This window comes from Manacus candei, unplaced genomic scaffold (assembly GCF_025592945.1).
Source record: "Manacus candei isolate 608988 ecotype Guabito, Panama unplaced genomic scaffold, ASM2559294v1 h1tg000089l, whole genome shotgun sequence".
Classification (NCBI taxonomy): domain Eukaryota; kingdom Metazoa; phylum Chordata; class Aves; order Passeriformes; family Pipridae; genus Manacus; species Manacus candei.
The window spans coordinates 878,838-887,797 of NW_026138137.1; the positions used below are offsets into that span (position 1 = coordinate 878,838).

The following is an 8,960-nucleotide window of genomic DNA, read 5'->3' on the forward strand; positions in this document are numbered from 1 at the left end:
TGATAATGAACAGGATGAAACAAGGTCATTTTCAGAATTCAGGTTTTTAATTTATGTTCTGTGATACAAAAAAAACCCCAATATAATTTTATTATTTAACTGTTTTCACATTCACAATTTCCATAATTTTGAAACTATGTTAAAATCCTCAGTTTCCTGACATACCTGTTTTCTAGCTTTCCTAAATAAAAATAAACCTTTCTTCTCATAATGGTATCAGCTTTTCCAGTAGGAATTTCTATTTTACCAGTTTTCTTTATAATTAAGGCCTTTTATAACATACAGGATTTAAGATATATAGAAAATGTTACAAGTCACTAACAGAAAAATTGTATCCACATTGTCTTTGTTCTTTCCATAAATACTGTAAATTCCTTCAAAGACTAATGCACATGTAGGAAAAGTGTGTTAGCTTCAATGGAAACAATCATCAATGCAAAATTTGGCATTTGCAAGAATAACAAGTCATACTTTTGATATTGAAAAGGCATAAAAATGCCTATGTAGCACTGCTATGTAACTCCAGTAGAAGAATCAAAAATATAACATTACATAAAATTATATCAGCACAATGAACTGTAACTGTGTTCTTCCTTGAATACTGGAGTTATACATAAGGTTTTAATTTTTAAAACTATTTTACTAAACTAAATTTCATTCATCAGTATCCTCCATGGTCTATACATTTTTATGCCTGTGGGAAAAAAAGTGCCTATATGATCAAGGTCTCCATCATTATATTAATAATAATCTATGGGTAACAGTGAATTTTCTGCAGTGCATATCAATTTTCATCAGTGAACAATCAGTGACTGTGTGGCCTGTGATTACATTTTATGAAATAGCAATTCTTTTGTTTTGATTTTGTGCAATTTTGAACCTGGATCCTACTAATTGCTTGGGGAGAGGGGATTATGCATAAACATTGGGTTTAAGCTTGTCTCTGAAATCAATGACAGCTCAGAAAATTAACAACCAACCAGAAGGAAAACTGGAGAACCCCCCCACCATTCTGAGGTAAAATTTCCACTTTAATTTGTGCCTGTGAATGCACACACACTGCACTAGTCTGTTTTGCAAGGCACAGACTATCTCCTCTTCCGAAGTTTTCTTTTACTGGCAGTGACACCAAGAAAATAGTAATAAGGCACAAGCAGCCAATGCAGACTTGGCTGGTACTTGGTTTCTGCCTTGAGAAGCATCTGTAATTGCAAACAGGTATCTGTAGTGTGAGATCCTCTCTTACTGAATGCATAAATGTTGTGTGAGACTTAACAGAGAATGACGACAGCATGCTAAGAAACATAAAGCTCTCTTGTCTCTCAGATCTTCTCAAAGATTTGTCGAGCAGTAAACATACCTCATACCCTTTTAATTTCTTTTCCACAGTATACTATTTCTAGCTACTTTGGGATTCTGGTAATCATTTTCTCTCAACCCCATTTTGTTTTACTTCATTGCTTTTCCAAAAGGTTCCAATAAAACCTCACATTGACAGATAAGAATCGCTCTGCTAAAATTAGTAAACTAAGTACCATGTCCCGTGAGTCACAGCGTGAGACTCCCATCCACCTCTCTTTAAAAGACCAGATAACAATGCCATGCCCTAAGTGCAGGAGATCAAAGCACAAATGCCCACTTGCCAAAATGCTGCTTTTGAGTACTACACCTGCTAGCAGACTCCTACAGTCTGTAGCCAAAACATTAGCTATCTGCATTAAAATCATATATTTGAATATATGGCAAGTTGGTTTAATGTTTATTTTTAACATCCTAACAAAGCAAGAGAAAATGAAGCCTAGGAGAAATGCAAGATAAACAGCAATATGTTTAAAATTTTTAAAATTACTAGATCTCAAATCAACAGTATCCTATTTAGGATAAAAACAATTTATTGCAGTGAGGCCAGTTCTTTGCCATTTCCACAAAAAGGGTGAATGGGATTACTGGTATTTTTGTAGGTGTGTTTTGAATTAATTTTTTAACCAATAAGTGGATTTTAGTAATTCAAATTTCACTGTGTCTGGTGCTAAAATTGTTTGTTAAGAATTAGTTTTATATCATACTAGAAGTAAGAGCTGTATGAAGAGTCAGAACCACTACTTCCACAATGTTTTATTCTGCAAAGATTTAATCCTGGAATTGAAAATTTAATATAGCATAAAGGTATATTCAAAGGTATTCTCATTGTTGGTAAATACATCAGTAAACTATATTTTACTTATATTTTTTAATATATTTCTAACTTTGGAATTACAAATACTAAGGTCCTGCCATTTGAACTAATAACATACTTTAAACTCAATTTACATGTCTCTCTACTTCCATAACAGAAACTTTTGCCTTTAGTGAAGTGGAAAATGAGAGACTGGAAGAAAATCAAAACCAGACATTTTGTACACAAACTCTCAATAACTATGCCTTGGATTTATCTACGTGGTACAGCTACAGGATCAGGCTCTGATGGGATATTACCAAAGCTGGCTGACCTAAAATTAGACACCATGAGCTTTAACTTGGGTTCATGGACATGTCACAGTGTATCACCCCTTGTGCCTTCTCTCACCTGCCCACAGAACTAAAAGACTCCAGTCATTTCAGGGAGAAATAAACCAAAAAACATAAATATGAAAGAAATCTTACTAAAATGCTACTTTTACCCCTAAAAATTTTTTTCATGTAATTCAACATCCAGAGCATGTTAGAAATAAATAAATAAATAATAACACAGCGTTCAGGCTTGGTCAATTAACTTGATGGCAGACATTGGTTTCAAGAGATGATAAAACTACGTTTAAAGACTGCAGTTGAAAATACAGGGGGAAAATATGGGCTCAATTCAGCCCTGTTGTTGCAGGGAGCTGCATGTAGAGGCCTTGGAAATCAGAGAGCTCTGTGTGCCATAGGAGTTCACCTGTGCAGGCTTGAGGACACAGTGTTTATTATACTGTACACGACCACACTGGTGTCTGTCAACCCACTGCCAGTTGCCTCCACCACACCCAGGAATGAAGGATTTTATGGAGTTTTCCACCCCTATTTTGAATTTTATATAGATGACAAGATACTCTCACAAGTGAATTTGCATTTTTATACTGCATTGAAAAATGGTGAAAACTTCTTCTTTTCCTTTTTTTGTAATATAGGAGTTAACTTATTAATAAATTCCTCCAAAATGGAATCATCATCTTATAAACTACCTATTTTGCACGTTATACTCTCCCAACTGGCAGATTAAACCTTAGAACAATAACCCAATTATGAGCTAAATTTACATTCAACTGATCAAAAATGATCCAGAACCTGACAAGAACAATCTTTGTTCACAACATTTAGCACAAGCAACACTGACAGACTAAAATATATGAGCTATATAAAAGATGACATACGTTGCACTGCCCAGTTACCAAGGGCACCACGCTCCAAGTACTACACAAGTACTGTGGGAGTGTTCATTGCATCCTGAGACTAAGCAAACTCAACAAAAAACAAGGCACAAAACCCCCTGCAGATAAAGAACATGATCTGACATTAGCTCCTAAACAATTAGTGCAAGAAGGATGGCTAAAGAAAGTCCTGTTACATGGAAGAAAAGCCACTGCAATTAATAAAATCAGTGGCAAGGATTTGAAATAAATTTATATATTTACTGGATGGATATAAGAAAAGGAATTGCTCCAGCAATTCTGATCTAAGCTTTGAAAAAACCCCCAAACTCTACTTCATTGAGGAAAGTAAACTGTTTTGTGTGTTTGGACAGTAATTTTAAACAACTCAGCATTTTATGAACAAAGTTCATCACTGGTGTGAGCCACATATACCTTGCACAGAATTATTTTGTTTATAGTTCGACTTGGTATTTGTAACAACCCACATTATGGGTAAAAGACTTCTTTTACTGACATTTATGCTAATCTGGATCTAGCTAAAAAGTCATTTAAGAAGAAAATCAGAAGTTTACTGGTGACATCTTTATCATCACCTTGTCCCTCTTTCAGAACTTTTAGCCTGGACCAATTCACACTGCCTGAGGTCTTCACACACTTCCAGAGTTAAACGATCTGAAAGACTGTGGAAAGCAGTAACTATGAAAACTAGTTACAGGTGTGTCTATAATTTCTGAACTTTAGCTGACAGAAATTGAGTCCTGAATTTCAAAACATGTCTTCTAATTCTAAAATTACCCAATTGTCAAATTGTGTGAAATGAGACAATTTGCTAACAAACCAGACAATGCAGACATCTATGGAGAGGTTTAGATGCCTAAAATTAAGAAAACATTTTCAATGTTATATTTTATCAATTTCTTTTTGAAGTATTTTATTCTAATTCAGAGATTGCAGACAGTACAGTTCAGTGGTCCCCAGGATTCGGTTCACAGGTAGAAATGTATAACAGTCTAGATGTAGCCTGAGGCACTTCAAGGTGAGTTTGAGGCCAAATTAGTTGTCCACTCGCACAGTTTTCTTCTCCAGGAGCACCATGTCACTAAGAGCACCCAACATGTTTTATTTACCTGCAAGGTGGAAAAGCCGAGCACACTTCACAGCCTTTCACCATCTCGTTTGCTCTTGAGATGACCTTAGGCTGAAAAATGATTCAGGCTCTTCCTCAGGTCTTTCTGAACAGTCCCTTCTACCCTCTGCTATGAGGGCAGGGGGGAACCTGAACCAGGGAACCCGAACAGTAGCTGCACACAGAATGCCTACTGGATACAAGCCGTATGGACACACCACCCCACACAACAGCAAATGTCCTACAGACTGTGCACACAGCAATTCTGGTCATGAAATTCTTGTCACTTCAATAGTGCTCAATTTTTTCCTGGAAAGTTAAGATGTATTGCTCTGGCTCATACTACATAAGAACTAAGCCAAACTACTAAGAATTTTAATTCATGGTGAACAATTTTTTTTTTTACATTTATATTTAAAATTCTTGCTTAGATTAAAAAAAAAAAAGAAACCAAACCCAACCACCTATAAAGGCGCAGTACCCCATTAAACTTGTGCTACAAAGTTTCAAACTGTGGAAGAGTATCTTCTAGCGCATCAACGAAGTTTTAAGACCCGCCCCCACACAACATCCACACACTCACAACTCCCCTGGCATAGCGTCATCACAAGACAATTTCCATCACATTACCCAGTTCAGGAGATGCAGTGGAAGACTAATTTTTCTCACTCGGTCCTTTGCGCTGAACCCGATATCAAGTATCAGTTGCAGAGGCAGAGACCACCATCCAACGCACAACCAACAAAAAGTCATCTACACAGTTACTTTTTTCCCCACTCACTAAAACCAAACTAACCATCAGCAAGATAAAGTGTTCTCTGATGAACTACATAGACCATGAACCATTCCCTTCCCACCCTTCTCCATACAACTATCTGGTCAAAGCAGAGAAGGTTTGTTTAGGCATGGAAAATCTGGCATTTTAATGCCATAATTCCACAGTGGGAATTAATTAATGGTGCAAATCCACACTGTAAATTATTTTGTGGGTACTTTCACTTGTATACAAAACACCAGTCAGCAAATAGTCTACTTCCCTAAAGACTTTCTGTAGCACACTCAGAATGGTTGATAATTAAAAAAAAAAAAAATGTGGAGAGATGCCAGGTCCTTTATACTGAAGGATGAGGAACTAGAAAAACCCAAGGGACTGCAACTTGAACCACAAACTGGCATTTTCCCTCCCATCATCCCCCCCTCCTGACACCTGTCTCAGTGATCACCCCTAAAGAATTAAACTATTTCCTTCAGAGAACAGCAACAGAAGTGAGAAAATATCAGCCTATCTAGGACAAGAAAGCATTTTCTACCTTTGTTCTTTTTTACTGCAGTAAGATCATCTCAAAACTACAATATAGAATTACTCCCTACAATACAGAAAACCATGGCAGATGATTCCAGGGTGTTAAATGCCCAATTATACAATTATAAAACCAACCAGCACCAAATTAAGTAGTTTTTCACTCCTTTTCCTCTTCTCAAGCCACCCCATCTCTAGCCTCTGTAAAGTTCTTTTTTCCACATTCGCAGACAACCAAAACCAAATTCTTAAAGTCTGTTGTTTTCAGGATAAGCCCCAAAAGACACACACAAAGTTTCTCAAGTCTTTAACATCAATATTTTACAAGGGGGCTGTTGTCTGGAGCACACAGACGGCCGAAGCCTGCCGAAGCTCCCCATCATCCCCACCATGGGCACCCCCACACCTACACTTCCATCCATTCCCCGAAAAGAAAGGAGACAGGCCTCTGAGCAGCCCCGAGGCAGGGGGAGAGGGAGAACACCCCAAAAAGTGCACCGAGGGGAGTTATCTGAAGACATGGCTTCAGGGGTGCACACACACACAAAACCCCCCAAGCCCCCAACAAAAGCCAGCCCCTCGATGGTCCACATTCCCCGAAATGCGGCCGCCGAGCCCGGCGGGGCTCCGGGAGGGACCTTTCTGGTGGGGGGAGCGAGCGCGTTGCTCTCGGGGAGCCGGAGGGACGCAGCGGGGAAGTCGGCCCCTCTTGCCCCCGGGCCCTACCCCAGACACGCTGGGGCCGTGCCGGGGCACAGGGCGATCCGGGCGGCGAGGCCGTCCCGGCCGCGGGGGTGGCACCGCCCGCAGCCGCCGGGGGGAGGAGGGCTGGGGTTCCGAGTTCACCCCTCTCCCCGTCCCCTCCCCTGCCCCCCGCGGCAGCCATGGCCCCTCGCCCGGCCTGCGGGGGCCCCGCCGTCTCTCTCTCCTGTGGAGCCTCGGCGCTGTCGAGCAGCTGCCATTACTCGGGCCAAGACCCGTCCTCCAAACAGGCATCCCCCCTCCCCAGCGAGGAAATGCGGCGGCGGCGGCGGGGGGGGTGCGAGCGAAGGGAAAGCGGGGGAGAGTGGGGAGCAAAGCTGTGGCCCCGCGTGTGGGGAAGAGCGGGGCCGCGGGGGTGGCGGGGCCGAGGCCGGGCTGCGCCACACCCCGCCCGGCCTCGCCTCTCACGCGAGTCCCCGGCTCCCCGCGCCCTGCAGGCCCGCGCCGAGCGCTGGAAGCGGCGATTCTCCCCGGAGCGCCCCTCTCCCCACCCCACCTCCTCCCGCCCCGGCCCCAGGGCTGGCTGCAACTCGGCACAGGGGACCCGCCGCCGCCTCCCAGCCGAAATCCGACCGGGGGAAGGTGCGGGGTACAAAAATAATCGCCGTTAATAATCACACGCGCTCCGCCGCCGTCCCCTTCTCCTCCGCGGTTTCCAAGCGGGCTGCCAGATAATCCTGCCCACTCCGAAAAATGAAATAATAATAATAATAAAAAAATCCCGCCTTCCATCTCCCCCCCGCAGCCCCACACATTTTATTATTAAGTATAATTGCTCCCCCCCTCCTCATACGGCACCCCGCGGGGAAGGATTGCCCCCTCCCCTGGTGCCCAGCCCTTCCCCTGTCCCCTCTCCCCCATCTCCTTGGAACAGTGTGTACATGATTTTGTAGTTTTTTTAAGGCGCCATGTTTATAATCCTCCATCATATTAAAAAAAAAAAAAATCCACCCAGCATGAGACACGACGTCTCTCGCACCCCAAAGCCAGGGAGGTAGACACAGAAATATCCACAGGGCTGTAAATTCACCCCCCCTCCCGCACACACACCCCTCCTCCCCAGACTTAAAAGTCTCTCTCACCTTGTGCTGCTGGCGCTGCTTCTGCTGCTGCAGGGGGGGAGAAGTTAAGCCAGGGGAAACTTTTCAATCCCTTCCCCAGGCCGCTGCTGCCTCCTCCTTCCACATATTTTTCCCCTCAGAGTTTTATTGTGTCTGAATTTTCTCTCTCTCTCTCCTCTTCTGTCTGTCCACAGTTCAGGTTTCTGGGGTAAACAGGGTTTAGGATGGTGCTAGGGATATTTGGGAGAAGGAGAACTCTAGTGGTGTCTGCTGGAGTTGCTGTTTGTTTCTTTTATTATTTTTTTTAATAATACATTTGAAACGGATCTTTAACTATTTATTATGTATGTATTTTATCATAGTCTTAGGTCTGTACCCTGTCTTATTGCAGAGGAAAAATATGGCGCTTATCTGGCCTTGATACGTGCAAATTCCTTCTATCATGAATCCAACTTGGAGAAATTACAGATAATGTTTTTGAAGTAGACGCTCACCTTGAGCAACAGAAACTAAAACATACAGAATCAACGATATGTCTCAGAGTTGTCTATATGTTATAAACTGTGGATCATGAAATCATAGAATCATTTAGATTGGAAAAGATCTCTACGATCATTGAATCCAACTGCTAGCCATACTTTCACTGCAGGGTTGGCAAATGCATGGTAATGTGAAATATATAACTTTATAAGCATATATAGATATGTAAGTAGCAAGAAAACATGTACATTTTATCCTGGTTTTTATTGACTTTGAGATAAATATTAATAAATGTCTAGGAAAATTTATTCTGAAGTTTCTGAAATTTGCAGGAATTATTAAATGGATAAGTAACACACTTCACAATTAATTAAACTTGACTAGAGATGTGGCATGCTTTTATTAAAATACACTGCAAGCTTAGTTCTATAAACATTTATGCATGCAAAAAAATTTACTCACTAGTATTACTAAAATAGTAGACTGAAATAATAGTGCTAATGTTGAAAAAGATGCATCCATTGTGCCTGGTCCAAGAGTTTGCACATTGAACAGTGAAAGTTTCTCCAGTGTGTTCAGTAAATAAGATTTCTAGTAGTATCTAAACTCACAGTTCCTTTGAGACTGCTGCATCAGGGCTTTACACCGACTTTGAAAATAAAATACAAATAACGGTTAGTTGCACAACTGTGATAAAGCTTTACTTCTATTATGTATTTAAATATGAAAGAACATTTTACATTATCTCAAATAAATACATAGGAAAGAAAGTGCTGGTAATCTGCTTTCAAAGAGTGGTTGAGGGGTTGGGCAGATACCCAATAGTGGTACTATAATTTATT

The 8,960-nt window shown here is 41.2% G+C and overlaps 1 protein-coding gene across 3 annotated transcripts in view; it reads right to left on the minus strand.

Annotated features, from left to right (window-relative positions):
- ZMYND11 (zinc finger MYND-type containing 11) overlaps positions 1–7,886 on the minus strand; it is a 105,647-nt gene extending 97,761 nt beyond the window's left edge. For 2 of the 3 annotated variants that reach the window (XM_051812870.1, XM_051812869.1), the window contains exon 1: positions 7,660–7,885. The gene's annotated coding sequence lies outside the window, so the exon portion shown is untranslated. Of the gene's footprint in view, positions 1–7,659 lie in introns of all 3 variants that reach the window. The other variant, XM_051812868.1, reaches the window with a different exon arrangement.
- Positions 7,887–8,960: the final 1,074 nt, after the last annotated feature.